The sequence below is a fragment of the Anser brachyrhynchus genome (assembly GCF_964034855.1).
Source record: "Anser brachyrhynchus genome assembly, chromosome: 5".
NCBI classification, from domain to species: Eukaryota; Metazoa; Chordata; class Aves; order Anseriformes; family Anatidae; genus Anser; species Anser brachyrhynchus.
The window spans coordinates 53500115-53514868 of record NC_137699.1 but is presented as its reverse complement, the minus strand read 5'-3'; the positions used below and the strand labels follow the sequence as shown (position 1 = coordinate 53514868).

Here is a 14754-nt window from a genome sequence, read left to right as displayed (position 1 = left end):
TGTTCTCCTCAGATCTCAGTCCTTTAAGGAGCTTTTTGCATGGCGATTCCATCATGTGGATCCAGTTACAGGCAAGAGTTCTGTATATACGAGTCTTTTCACCAACCACTAAACCACGGCAGTGCTAACACAAAAATATGCTATAAAATTAGGCTGAGATATCAGTTCCATATTAAAATGGAGTGAAAAGTGCTCCCTCCTGAATTGCTAGTGCCAATATCGGTAGAGTTGAAGAGATCTCCAAACCAGTCTGATGGTGCTTAACTTGTATCTGACAAAAACAACTGCCTTTTATAGCTGCGGGCTATAAAATAAGGGAAATTTGTAGTAGCTTAGTTTTAGAGAGACAGACAGACAGACAGACAGAGAATGACTTCAAAAAGGACAATATATTTTCTTTATGTGTTAAATGAGCCAGGATTCTTTCTCATCCTCAAAGGCCCCTTAGGTTTTCTCATGACCATCTTATGCATAATCTATCAAACTTTTCCAAAATACCATCTTGTTCTGAAAAAGTATACACACACCAGCACAAATATATGCATGAGATTCCTGGCAGACAAGTTACAATACTAGAAAAGTGGAGCTCAGTTTTAATACTGATTTTAATTAAGAATTTCCTTCATTTTAAAGGATTATTGCTATGATTAGGTTATTTTTGAGGCTGAGAAGTGTTTTAATGTGCTAATTTTTCACTAGCTAGAGACAGTTTCAACACAAGCAGCATGCTTTCTATAAGATGTCAATGCTAGCTTAATCTGTACCTCCTTAAGATGTGTAAATCTGGGGGGAAAAAAATCTTTGAAATCTATGCTGTGGTGCATGACTTTAATGTCAGAACAGTTTCTGTATAGGTCTGTAGCAATTACAATGCCAGATTAATTAAATGGAAAAGGATATCCAAAGTATCACATCGGTAGCTAAAAAAGTGTTGTCAATGAGAGTACTACACAGATAAGAGAAGTAAACACCCAGTAACTTTTACAATGTCTGCCAGTGCAGACGATAGGACAGAAAGGGGCAATACAGCTCCATTTCAGGGAGGGGAAATTAAAATTCACTTCGAAAATAAAATCTAAACCTGATCTGAGCACAGCATAATTGAAGGAAAATAAATACCTGAACCTTACAATAGATTACCTACTGAAATTAGTTGTGAAGGTGTTGTGAAGCTGACAGTGACGCCTATCAGCTCGCCACACTGAAAATCAGCTCAGTGATGTGACAGAAAATAGTCTCAGCTCACGTCTCTACATGCTGTTATGATGCCATTATATTCAGAGGGCAAGGGTTGGAAAAGGAAAACACTGTCTTAATTTAATTGCAATGATTTCTAGACCTGTTACAATCTTATTACACTAAACTGCACTACAAGGCACAAAATGAAAAAGAAATTATATCTGGCTGTGTGAACAATGGAACAATGGATCTGAAGGATTCGCTAATGTGTCAGTGGGAATTCTGGTGGTGCAGCTAAACAATGAAAACATTTCTTTTTATAGTCCATTTTTCAGTCAACTATAGTTTTATTCATTTGTACATGTCCAAGCTAGTGCACTGGAAAATGTTAAATGATATAACCGGGAATTGCATCCTAAGCAATACAGTGGGACTGGTGTATTTTGAGGGGATTTGTTGTATGTTTGTGCGTCTTGCTGTTGACAGTATTAGAAACTCTGTATGACATTACCTTTTTGAAAGCTGCATTTTGTAACTAATGATTTAAGTTTCACATGTATTGAGCGGTGTATTACAAATAACTATTTGGTACATGAAAACAAAAGAGCTTTTACACAACCCTAGCAGAATTTTCCGGAGTTAATACCCCAATTTCAGGACAAAGGAACCTCGCTTACACTCCCCATTTACATGCAATGATCAAAGCATTTTGATGTTTTACATATTTCTCTTCTTTTTTTTTTTTTCCTACTTCCTTTGCATTACTAATAAATACCAAAAACACGCTGTAGTAGTTTCATATCAGAAGCATTGCAATTCATAATTCTCAACAGTATAGGATTGTAGAGTATTATAATGTGATGTTACAGCTAACAATACTCTTAACTCAACAGCAAGCTTTCCCAGTCACAACGAAGTTAAGTCTGAGCTACAGTATTCTTTTTAAATGCACTAAAATAGCAGGCACTGATTATAAACCTTATTCCTATACTGTTTACATTTAGCAATATCATTGAGAGAAGAAGCGCAATACAAGCTGGTAGAGAAGGACTTTTGAAAAGTGACCTTCCCTTCCAGGTCATTTCTTTGGCTCTGTCATTCGACAGCATCAGGATGCTTCTGCTGTTCGGTGATTGCTTTGACAGGCTACCTTTCACACCGACTTCTGGGTCTGTGCAGGATGCCATTGCCTCCAGTGAGCTTGTTTGGGGAATGAGGTGGCTCTTGGTAAGGGAGAGACACTGGGATTTGGATCTCTGTGGCAAAGCCTGCTGTGCAGAGCTGCCAGTGGGGTTAGGCACATCGGACCCTGCTTTGCAGAGTTTGCAAGAGGCAAAGGCTCAACTAAGCACAGAGGATGAAATATTTTTGCTTCAGGTTCGTGTAATGCATGTCCATGGAACAGATCAGAGAAGTTTGGACAGCTGCTGCCCATGCTGAGCCTATTTGGTAGCTAGAGAGAACTTCAACATGTAAAGCATCTAGCATTGTCAGCAGATGTGCTGGTTTTAACTAAAATATATCAGAGAGTATAATTATAGCATCTACTTTATTGTGACTAACTTTTGAAGAGCCACTTGAGCTTGTTGGAAATCATCTGATTGATGTTCACATTTACTGCCGTGTGATCAAGGGGAGCTGAGCTCTGTTGTGTAACTCATTTCATTTCGATTTAAGGCACAAGTGTCTGTTTCACCATTTGCAATCTTACTTAATGTAGCAGTCTGTCTCTGCTCTGGCCTGGGAGCTTTTAAATTGCGTGTTTGTTCAAGTTGAGGTTTTCCTCCGTGAGTCATAGCTTTCATCCATGTAAAAACTGCAGTGCTGCAACACCTGCCCTTCAGGTGCCTAGCCCTAGAGCACAACCTGAAACATAAGGTACTGCACGTGTGCTTCTCCCTCAATAATCTGTTGTCACAGAGGAGGACAGGCCCCCGATCCCACCTGGGAGCGAGGGAAGGAAGCAGAGCAGCCGGTGGATGATGCTGAGGGCAGGTGTGGGCTCTGCACTGCCACAGAGCCGGGGTGCTCCAGTCCACCCGCAGCCAGGTGTTTTCATCCAGGCAGCGTGCCCTCTCCTGAAAACGGCTGCTCAGGGTTTGTGTCTGGAAGAACAGAAGGTTCAAACCGGGGGTAGAAATGGGGATCTCCTCCCGCTGAGGAGGGCTCAGGAACTGAATCGCACCCCTCTCCGGTGGGTGCTATAATCACTCATTTAAAACCAAAAATGGGCACTTCTTCCAGCTCTGCATCCCCCTGGGAGCTACGTGGTCAGGAAGCTCGCACAGGAGCATAGGTCTCGTTTCACCAGCGCGGTGCTTTGCCTAAATTTTGGAGGACGCAGTGCAGGAGCCTGGTAGCCTCAGGCAGCCCGGGCGTGAGGAAGGAGGAGATGGAGGCACTTTCAGGATGAGGCAGGCACGTAGCACAGGCGGGCTCTGGGGTTAAGGCTTGGATTTAGCTGCCTGAAGCCTGCCTAAGTCCTGATTAAAACAGATTTTATTATTATTATTATTATTTGGTTTTGTTCTTCCTCTTCAGTGAGCAGCAGCAGAAAGCACAAAGCTGGGTTTGCTTTATTTTTTGAAGACAATTTCGTGAGGTGAATGAATTGTCTTCATTCTTCAGAAAAGGCTTTTCCTCACCAGCAGACTTTCTCCAGGTATTAGAGCAGGGTTCTCTGTCAGGGTCCTATCATGGGCTCAAATAAGGATTTCCTTTCCTACTGCTCTGTAGCAGACTTGCCTCCCGGTCTCCTTTATGAAAACACTTCAACTGCTGGAATAATCGCTCATCTAAATAGCAGGACTCCGCTGGTTCAGCCACAGCAGGGGTCTTTATGAATGTCACTACAAAGCGCACTTCATGCATGTGGGAAAGATGGGATGTAAGGCGGGAATCACCATTACACAGGCACAGTCTGAGCACATTAAAAATACAATATAACAAATGTGGGCTGAAACCATCAAAGGTATGCATGTTTTACTATCCAAATGAAAATGTGTTACAATAAGTCCGTCTACATCATGTTGTTTTGAATGGCATATATTGGAATTGTGCAATTTTCTCTATAATTAATAAGATTGTTCTTAATTATACTGCTCAGAAAAACATAATATCGGTCTGCAAATTGATTGATTTGCAAGTACAAAAAGAGGGCTTTGAAGATGGAAAGAATAATGCTTTACACATCTGTGACTCTTCCCGTCCGAAGACGGGAGACAGCTCAGCAAACAGTAGTGCTTTCAGACTTGCACCAACTTCTTGAACTAAATGTTGTCATTATTTTACACATTTGGAAAATGAGAGGGAAAACATGACACAGCCAAAGCCACGTTGGGAGGTCAGAGACAGAATAAAACCAGAATAACTAGCACTTAAGTGCACTAACCATTAGGCTATCCTGCCTACAAACACTGAAGGCATGTATTACTTATACCGTGTATTATGAAATGCTTCCAAGCATAGTATCTGCAAGAGAAATATCCTTATTTTTGTAAGGTCCTCCAACACCTTAGGTTCAATGCACTTCAATGTATGTAATGGCCAACTGCAGACTTGTTATATCCATGGATATAGTGTTAGGATACTAACATGATGAGAAACAACGTGCACTACAAATGCAAAGGAATGCAACTCCATTTCCACCTTCTAGGCAGTCTGTGCTGATGGGGACAGCATTTCAGAGATGTTAATACTCTGAGAGATTGAAGTGAAGTGGTGCAAGATGGATGGCATCAGATAAAGAAATGATCCATTCGCTCTTCAAAAACACTTTTTTTTTTTTTTTTCCCTCAGTTCTAGTTCTACTCTGCAGCCCTATTTTTGGTGGCTTCAGCCCTAAGTAGAGATTGAAAGCTTCAGGTCTTCAGGATCCCACCTTGTCTGGTTTGTGGTGCAGTTTCTTTGGCACAGGTTGGGCCCACAGCAATTCAGTGCCAAGGGTGCAGCTGGGTCATCCCCACACATCTGCATCACTCTCTGGGGGAATTCCCTCTCAGCAAAAGCATCTTTCCTGCACCCACTGAAAACCTGGGCAGCTCCAAATATCTGGGTATTCAGAAATGCTTTCAGCAGCTGTCAAAAAGAGAGAACATGGGCGCTCCTCCTACACATGGCTGAGATCACTGTGACAATAAATATTCCAGAGGTCTATTTTATGCATATATTTAAGTCATATTTTGTTGGAATTTAATATCTGGTTTATACAAAGCCATAAGAATATAAATTAATGCCTTCTGAATTGTATTACAGAAGAACAAGACTAGAGGAAAATATCATGTAGTGTTTTTTTATTTGTTTTTAATGGTAGATACTTAAATTACAGCATAGTAAATTGACCTTTTGAGGTGTAAACAAAATTCACCATTTTTTAACAAAGTGGTGCTAAAATACTCATTCTGATAAGTTTTTAGAAAGAATTTTAATTTGATGATAAGAATCTACAAGAAGGTGTAAAATACAGAAGCAGGAAACAGTAAGGAGCGAAGGATATATGTCAGCTACATTGTGAGAGGGAAGCTTCTCTCTTCTGCGAACATATACCCGCAGTGCCTGTGAACAGAGGAAGGTATCTCAGCACTAGTTTGTTCATTTCTCAGTCGGTAGAATGATTGTTGATAAACTTATGCCTTATCAGGCCTGATGTTCGTAGTTTCCCATCTTCCCGTGTCACTGTTTCACTGTTTTCAGGCAGGATCCAGCACAATGAAGGCATGTTGGGAACCAATGCACACTAGGAAAATTTACTGTCAGCCACATAAGTAATAAAGCACACATAAAAATGTATGTATAAGATGAAGCACCACATCACTTCAATATATTAAAGTTACAAACGGCTAACCAATCTCATTTACGTCACTTTTTACATTGGCAATAAGAGCTGAAATTGATAATTTATGTTAGCGGAAATTTGCCCAGATAGGACATTTCAAAGTTCCTTTGGATCTGTGGAAAATGAGTGATGACAAAGGTCTTCTCAGACGTAACCGGAAAAAATACTGCATGTCTCTAAGTGATTTTATGTTATGCTTGCCTTTTCTTAGGGGTCTGTTGGGAAAGACAATTTGCACTAGTGAACAAATCATAGAAAGCAGAGGATTTACTTGTGATCTTAACGCCCACCATCACCCGTGCCCACTTACTACCCCAACTAACCTAGCTTAATGTTTCACTTATCCATCTCTAGTGCCTTTCATCAAATGCAATATTATTAATTACACAAAAAGAAGCAGGGGGAGAAGGCAGACAACATTCTGTTTGTACCATACGGGTTAGCCCTGCGCAGGACAATAGCAAGGTGACTGGTTCAAACTCCTTAAGCCTCCATGATCTTCTCCCGAGCTGGCAGAAAGGATGAACTACAAGGGATACGCGGGAAACTCAGCCCACTACGCTCGCAATTCCTTTGATATCTGCCAGAGCCCAGGGCCACCTACACTGAAACCTTACATCCCTTTTGCTGCCTCAGCCCATTTCTGCGTTCCCAGTACAAGATCCCTGGACACCACCTGGGGATGGGAGAAAACAGTTAAATCATCAGCTAACCTAAACTCGGCTATCTTGAGAAAGAAAGCAATAGGGAACAATCCTTTCAGACAGTTTTCAACATCACTTTAAGGTAATTTCCATCATGGGCTGTAGCTTTTATTTTTGTGGGTAGCTTTAATTTTGTTTTGAATTAAATATTTTTTTGTTGTTATTTACTTTGCAGCAGAATTTGTCTCAGAAGAAACTTTCCTGTTCTGATGTGAGCAACAACCCCAAGGCCTGCAATGAGATCAAAGCAATTTGCGTTACACGTTTTTTGTTTAAAGCAACTTATTTGTGCAGATTCACAGCCAGCACATCCAGAAACCTTGAAATTCCACTTTTCATCTTCTTTTGACATATGTAAAATAAATCAGATGCAACAAAGTCAGTGGTTGAACCAAAGAAGCCTTCACCAAGTTGCCCAGGAACGTGAACAGACGTAGTGGTTTGGATCAAGGGATCAGGCCCATACAGTAACGAAATATTTGGCTTTTGAGGAAAGAATGCAGTTGGTCTTCAAACACCTCTGCCAGGCAGCGCAAGGTGTAGGATTACTAATCCGCCCCGGGGGAAGCCATGCGTGGCATTCTTCTCTTCCGTGGTGGCAGCCGGAGTTGTGGGCAGAGGAAGAAGAACAAGGGGCAACAATGACATTCCCGCAGGGAAGCCCTGAGAAATTGTCCAGGCCCTGCCGCCTGGCTGCCAGCCACGGCAGCATAAGGAACAATCCTTCATTTGTTGCACATACAGAGTCGCTTAATTTTAAAAACACTTCCTGATGCAGCGTTTTAATTCTTAAGTACTTCGCCACCTGACATTTCTCTCTCAAACTTTCAAAGGAGCAAGAGAAAACCACAACTATGGATAAGGGAATGGAGATAAACTAAAAGGATTTTATCATTAGTGCAGCCGTAATTCAAGGAAAAAGGAGCTAGAAGACAAGTTCTTTTCAGCTCTTTGATGCCTGACAACCCCTCCTTGTCCCACCACTCTCTGACTGAATAAATACTGGAATAGAGAATAGAATGGATCTCAAAAGAAAAATATGTATTGTGTGCCATAAATTACACAAGCAGATGCAGCCATGAACGAAAGAATTAAGAACATAAAACCCCCACGGTGTGCACTGGCTGATGAAGGGCTGGCGGCTGCCAAGGGACACTGCGTGACCACGGGGCAGGCCAAGCTGGGATCTCACACAGCTCCTCTCACGCAGCACTCGCTGCCTTCTCCTTAGCATTCATCCTCTTACTCAGCTCTTCTGCATATCGCTAGCTGGTTAATGAGTGTTTTGGCCATAACCGGCTTGTGGTTTATCTTACAGATGTCTGAGAAATCTGGTGACAAAGGATTTTGCGCCTTTTCCCAAAAACATCTCTTCAGAGGAATATTCTTGCCCTAAGGTGAGCAGGTCCACCTAGACCAAGGGTGGAATAGGCCAAGGGCCAAGCCTGCAGCTGCTGCAGCCTTGCAGAGTACTATCAGCTTCAGCTTGATTTCATTACTCTTTGATGGAAAAAAAATGTGATATAGCTTTATGGTGTTACATTCAGAAATAATTACAAATAACCTAGCTAGCTGCTTAATGTTCAGAGATTGGATCCAGATTTTTCGTATTTACACATCTAGAATATCTCCCCATTCCTTCTTGATACCACTAATTTCAAGACATCAGCAGCTATGCTTTATCCAGCGATCATTTTGGCAGGGAAAAAAAAAAGCTTAGCAATATTGGTGCCGTTTAGTTTCATATGACCAATTAAGAAGATAAAGCACTTAATGCATTATCAAGAGCATCAAATAGTTTGTTTGATGGCATTCACTTCCTATCAGTAAGATGCTTTGAAGAAAACCCTATAAGACTCTGCAAAAAGACATTTTGCCAACTTCTTTGTTTTAAATGTCACTTGGTGACCACCCAGGAATAAGGAGTAAATAATACTTTATGCTGGAAAAGTACACATATGACCTATGATTTTCAACTGTCATACATGTGAATTTGTGGAAAATTATGCAATTAGAGACTAGAAGCAGAGTAAAATATCTGTTTGCATTCAATTCTGCTGAGCAAATCAGAATTGCTGGAGGACTACAGGAAAAATGTCTTTTTCTCTCTTGCTTGTGCTCTCCATAAGCTACGTGCTGCTTTGAGTTGCATCTATTCAAGCAACACAATTAGGGGACAGTCTTGATATAATTTAGCATTTTTTCCTTTTTCTATTTGTTTGATGAAGAATTTTTGTTTTTGAATTCATTCATGAATGAATTCAATCATGATTTCCCCCATGTGAAATTAGGAAATATGACACACGAAGTTTGAAAGCCAGGGTTTTTCCATCCTTGCATGTTTTCCCTTGGAGCTCAGAAACTCAAGTTATCCCAGTGCAGAGGAAGGAGACAAAATGGAATAGTAAAGTCTCTGGCTACATCACAAGCCCCTTTCTGACCTGGCTGGAAGATAATATATGGAAAGTGACTGAATTATTCAGGATAAGTATAGATGAGCTGCAAGAGTATGTTGAGGCAAAATCAGGAAGACAAAAACACAAAGTGAGGTGCAAGCAGGGACAGCAAGGCAACAAGCTGTCACTCTACAAGTACATATGAAGACAGCCACAGGAGTGCTGGCCCACTGCTTGGGTGCAGGACACCTATTGACAGATGACACCAAGAAGGTACAAGTGATTAATGACTTTTTTTTTTGTATCTGTCTTCATTCAGCCTGTATTTCAACAAACATATTAAGCCAGTGCTGTTGCTGAATACTGCAGTTACACCCTCCCTGCTTCACTCCATTCCCACCTCCTTGCTCCCTCCTGCATCCCGCTGCCACAGCCATTGGTAAGGGCACGCAGGGATCTGGATGGGGGAACTGATCCAGCTGAAAAGTAGCCTAGCAAACAGATGATTGTTAGTAAGATAAATTAGTTCCTCGGTTTGATTCACCTCGTGGCCGCACTGTATTCAGATAATTTTCTTTTCAAATCAGCTAGACTGTTTAATTTCATCCTATGGTGCTTAAAGTGCAGGCTGATCACAGAGCTGGTAGTTAGTGTCTCTGAGGGACTAGAGGTACAGGGTGACAGAAGACCAGAAATGCATGATGCCTTAAAATGGGGGGAAAAGAAGGAGCTAGGAGATTACTGATCAGTTTAAATAACTTCCTCCCACTCACCACCAAAAGAAAAAACAAACCCCTATGATTTTTTAAACAAACTGTTTGTATGTGCCTAGAAGATAATGGGGAAGTGGGCAGATTCAGCTGTAGTTGTAAGAACAAAGTTTGCCAAACCAGCCTAGTTCTTTCTACGGCTGCATTGTGTTGTGGATAGGGGGAAGGCTGTCGGTGTCATATAACTTCACTTCAGCAAGGGTTTTTGCACACTCACAAGCAAATGAGGAAGCACAGCCCTGGTGACCCTGCTACACCTGTTCTAACAGGCGTAAAACTGTGTAGGTAATTATACCTTAAAGATAACACAAAATGGGGGGGATGTATGAAATACAATTCTGCATGGTTTTGTCCTTAGTCCCATTATATTCAACATTTTCCTTAATGACTGAAAAAGGGAGTAGAGCTTACTTAAAGGTGCAGGTCACGGCTTGGGAGCACTGGTAGTATGCTAGTCAATAGGCAGATTAAAATTAAAAAAAGAAAAAAAATCTTGGCAGCTTGAAAGAACCATCTGTAAAGGCAAGGTAAAAAGATAGTAAGGCCCACTACAAGGGACTACATTTAGGCAGCAACTGTCTGATGGAAGGCAGATAATAACTTATTAGGAAATAGTTTTAAAAGGGTCTACCACAAACCGAACATTTTGTCTGCTGTGCAAATTGGAAAAGGCAAGCATCAGACTGGGGTGGATAAATAATCCTCCAAATGCATGAAGTAATCCTTCCACCTTACTCAGCACTGATAATGCCTTAGCTGGAGCACTAGGGCCAGTTTTGAATTCCGTATCGTAAGTAAGTGTGGACCACAAACAGAGAATCCCCCAGAGAACCAGATCATCTGAGAGAGCTTGAAAGCATGGCCTGTGAAGGCAGGCTGAGCAAAATTTGAGGCTGTCAAACCCAGGGAGGTGGCGTGAAAGGGGGTGATAAAACTCCTCGAGCGCATAAAATTGTATCAAAAAGAAGAGCTATCACAGAACAAGTTTAAATGGGGTTAAAACTGTATCAAGAAAGGCTCTAATTCAGATTAAACATTACAGAAAAAAAAACTTTCCAATGGTAAGGGCAGTAGAGCACTAGAATAAGTTTTCTAGGAAAGTTATAGAGCATCCATGGAAAGTCTTTAAGAATGTTTTAGACAAATACAGGTCCTCTTTGATGTGATATAGTTGGCCCTGCCTTGGGTCACATTGACTAGATGAACTCTCAAAGCCTTTTCCAGCCTGGTTTTCCAGAGATTTACCTCTCAGAGTTGTTGTTCAGACCTTTAAGCTTCCCGGGGAACAGTAAGTACAGGCCCGCTTCCTTGGACATCGCGCTGCTGTTCTTCTCACATCTATTTTATTTGGTTTACATGATGTGAACCTCACAAGTAACTGGCTGGAATACCTCAAATAACCCTGCTGTACTTACAGACTCTCTCATTTGCTATCAAGCTGGGATAATAGAAATTGAGATTTCAGGTCTAAAAGGCCCTCTGCCTGCTTAACCACCAAACAGCAACCCACTGCTCCATTTTCTGCTCTGAGGGGATCAGATCTTGCCCCCCTTTAAGTCATTGGCAATAGATTCCTACCACCTCAAGGGTGGCTGATGGAGCCACTACTTTAGTTACTGTCATACCAGGAAATAAATTTCAGGTTTCCTTTCTGAGTACTCATGTATGTGGTGCTATTATTTGGGGGCTGGTGAAGGAGAATCAGCCTTTCTTCTCACAGTCACTTGTGTGTGTGTCAGGTCAGGACAACGCTAAGCAGTGCTGTTCACTAGTGCTCGTTGTAAAATGAGCTCCTGCCCCTATCCCTGCTATGAGGAGATAGAAAGCAGAGAAAATTTGGCCAAAAAAAATCACTATCACAGTCACAGTAGTGAAATACCAAAGGACTGAGTAGGCATTAGGACTGAGGTGTCCCCACTGTCAGCTTCCAAAACAATACGTGGGATGGCTGGGATTTGGGTTTTCTACTCTGTTCCCTTTTTTGGACCCACTCCTACAATGCCCATATGGACAAGCTCACGAAATAAAAAGGCTATTCACACTGGCTGCAGTATTGCTTTCAGTTAACAGTGTCTAATAGCTGTTTAGCAGGCAAATGCGTACAGCTATGGAAAGGAGAGCTCTCTTCGTGTTTGATGCTTCTCTGCATCTGAAACCAGCACATCTGAAAGTGTTTTAGAGTGAACTCAGTCTGTGCTTGGCTTCATATCACAAAGTACTGCTAGGGACAGAATCGAAAGTTTGCGTGTGTTTTTATTATTTCCTTGTATGAGATGAAGGACATTTATGTCTCTTTTCTCTTTATTTACAGAGTGCTACATTGCAAAAGCATGCTGTACAAACTGTCCTCCATTCCCCTCCTAGAAGAGTGATATTCAGATATGACTTTTTTCTAGGAGGTACAATCTCCTAAACAGGCACTGAAATGATCCTTAGCCTTGAAGTCTAGACAATTGTTTTTCTGAACTTACGCTGCACAGTGTTAACAGAAGTAGTTTCTGCAAGAGCAATTAGACTTTTACATTACCTGAAAAACACATTATATATATATATATATAAAAAGGATGGCTAGATTAAATGAATTTAAATTTGTACTTTTATATAATGTACCTATATATATATATCTTTTATTCCAGAACACAAGCCATGAAGTTTAAAATGATATCTTCACATTTTTGAAATTCAGGTTCGCTGTTCTGCTTAGACGCACTCCTGTGACATTTGAGAAAGCTGTGACATTTGGATCTGCGTCCAACAGAGGGAGGTGTTCAGAGACATGGAGCTGGTCAAAACTCTTTCTGATTTTAAGGAATTCAGCCTAAGGGAGGGCGAAAAATGCAATGGAGCAACACATAATTTACCATTGCAATAATATTCATTTAGCTACTCTGTTAGGATTCAGCTGGGCTACTTTCAGCTGCCCTACTTTCAGAGAAGATTTAGGATCAGAACAACCGGCATTATTCGGTGGGAGGACTATTAGACCTGACAGGTGACAATATCTTCTCTGTCTCAGAAAGGAACTAAGATTCTCTAAAAATAAAATGCAGTATTTGGTTTGTGCAGCCTGCTTGATGTAACACGAACTGAAGCAAAGGTCCGGTCTGGTAGGCAATTTGGGTTCAGTAGAAACCTGAAGTTACTCAGCTGTGCTTTCCTCGCAAGCAGTCACTATGGCAATGGGAAAATATTGTGAGGTATAGGAATGATGGGAATATGACTCAGAGAGCACAGAAAAGGAACATTCAAAAACATAACTCTCCCAGCAGGCAGAGAGTAGGCTCTTCAAAAATAGGCACAAACGGAGGATGGCAGCGTGTAACTGCTCGGCACCGCTGTGCTAACGGGGGAGCACGGCTAATAAAGAAGGGGTCACTGTGCTGCACAGCTTCGCTCCCCGTTAGGGGGGGAAACAGCAGCAGAGGAAGCTGTGGCTGAGAGCCATACTCCTGCACCTCTCCCCACCGAGATATTGCTGGGCAGGCACAGCCAAAGCAGTGCGCAACGTCTGCCTCCTTTCCCGACTGAAAGGCTTCTCCTTTCACCTGTGAGGCCACAGAGGCTCGCAGGAGGCCAAATCCTGCATGAAGCCTCCCTTCTCACTGGACCAGCTCCCACAGATTTAACCCAGATGCAAAATAGGGAGCCCAAGACAAGAGCCACGCTGCAGAGGACAGCACAGTGCTCCCTACAAAACGTCACACCAGCAAGAACTACCAGGTGAACCCAGACCTGCAGCCCAGCACCAAATGGGCCTCAGCAAGACACAATGGGCACTTATAAAGCAGCTTGTCCTCAGGAGAATTTTCTCCCCAGCTTTGCTATTCAGTCCCTGGAAGCATGAACATATATACCTTCATCAACTGCAGGAGGTAGAATTACATATATAATTTCCCTTGTATAAAAATACGTATATATATCCTGCAGGTAATGATGATTGCATGCCCTGTTAGTGCTAGCCATTTTCTGAATCCTTTATGCTTTTGGCCTCAGTAGTACCCTGATGTAGTTAGCTCTACAGATCAATTATGCATTGTGCAAAAGCATTTCTGTTAATTAAATGTATGTTCTGCCTTTTACTTCGCTTAATGTGACTATATCCTTGAACTCTGAGAAATGCCAAGCTCACTATTCTTTTTTTCCCCCCCCACATCCCTCTCAAGCTTCCCCTTCGATCTACTCATATTGTTCCACCTTTCACACCCTGATGGAGGTGAGAGCTGCCTTTCCCATGGGCTTCTGGGACCCGTGGAGTTAAGATGCTGTCCTCCAAGCTTCCCTTCCTGACCTGCCAGCCGCTGCTTCATGAGAAATTCAGCCTGCTGGACCCTTTGATCCGGTCCCCCGAGGTTTGCTGCGGGAGGTACAACAGAGCCCTGAGGCATCAACACGGTTATTCTGTATTCTTTTACCTTAAATATACTGGCCATCAGTATTGTTGCTCAGCAACATGAAACTGTGTATCACTGCTGGCTTCATTAAACTTTAAAAATATTTTTTTCTTGCCAGCTCAAATAATTGACAATGATTTCAGTGTATATTTATAGCATGTCCATTGGAATTCCAGTAAGTAGGTAAAACAGTCTGTATATATTTAGAATTAAGAAGAAATAACTAATACTGGTTGTGAAATAAAATGCACATGTGAAGAAATACCTGCACATACATAATTTGTAAATCAGTCAAAGAAGCTGTATCAAATAATGTCAAAGCCCTGTAATTATTTCCTTACTGAACACATTGCACTTTTTTTTCTTTGCAAAGATCATTAAATCTTATTGCATAATTTCCTCTTAGAAAAGATGACAACAACTGATCCTTTAACTTTATTATACATATATTTGCTAATATAGGCAATTGAACACATTAAA

General features: G+C 41.6%; 1 protein-coding gene across 2 annotated transcripts in view; it reads right to left on the bottom strand.

Annotated features, from left to right (window-relative positions):
- Nucleotides 1-14754, bottom strand: part of EML1 (EMAP like 1) — a 124285-nt gene that overhangs the window by 83034 nt on the left and 26497 nt on the right. The window lies entirely within an intron of this gene.